The following is a 437-nucleotide window of genomic DNA, read 5'->3' as shown; positions in this document are numbered from 1 at the left end:
AGTTCACTCTCGTCCGCGACGACTACACCGTGAGAAGCTGCGAATCGCCAAAGCTGAGTTTGATCACATGCTGCAACTCGGAATCATCCGGCCTTCAAACTCAGTTTAGGCTTCTCCTCTACATTTGGTCCCCAAGAAATCCATTAGTGATCGGCGACCGTGCGGAGACTACCGAGCACTCAACTTAGTACAGTACATTTGGTCCCCAAGAAATCCATTAGTGATCGGCGACCGTGCGGAGACTACCGAGCACTCAACTGTAGTACAGTACCTGACCGCTACCCAATACCACATATCCACGACTTTGCACTGCAGTTACAGGGCAAGACTGTTTTCTCCAGAATCAACCTCGTCCGAGCGTATTATTATATACCGGCTGCCCCCGACGACATCTCCAAAACGGCGATTACTACACCTTTTGGTCTATTCGAATTCAC

The sequence above is a fragment of the Opisthorchis viverrini genome (genome assembly GCF_000715545.1).
Source record: "Opisthorchis viverrini unplaced genomic scaffold opera_v5_151, whole genome shotgun sequence".
In the NCBI taxonomy this organism is placed as follows: Eukaryota; Metazoa; Platyhelminthes; class Trematoda; order Opisthorchiida; family Opisthorchiidae; genus Opisthorchis; species Opisthorchis viverrini.
The sequence above is the reverse complement of the archived record's forward strand: the minus strand, read 5'-3'. Positions refer to the sequence as shown.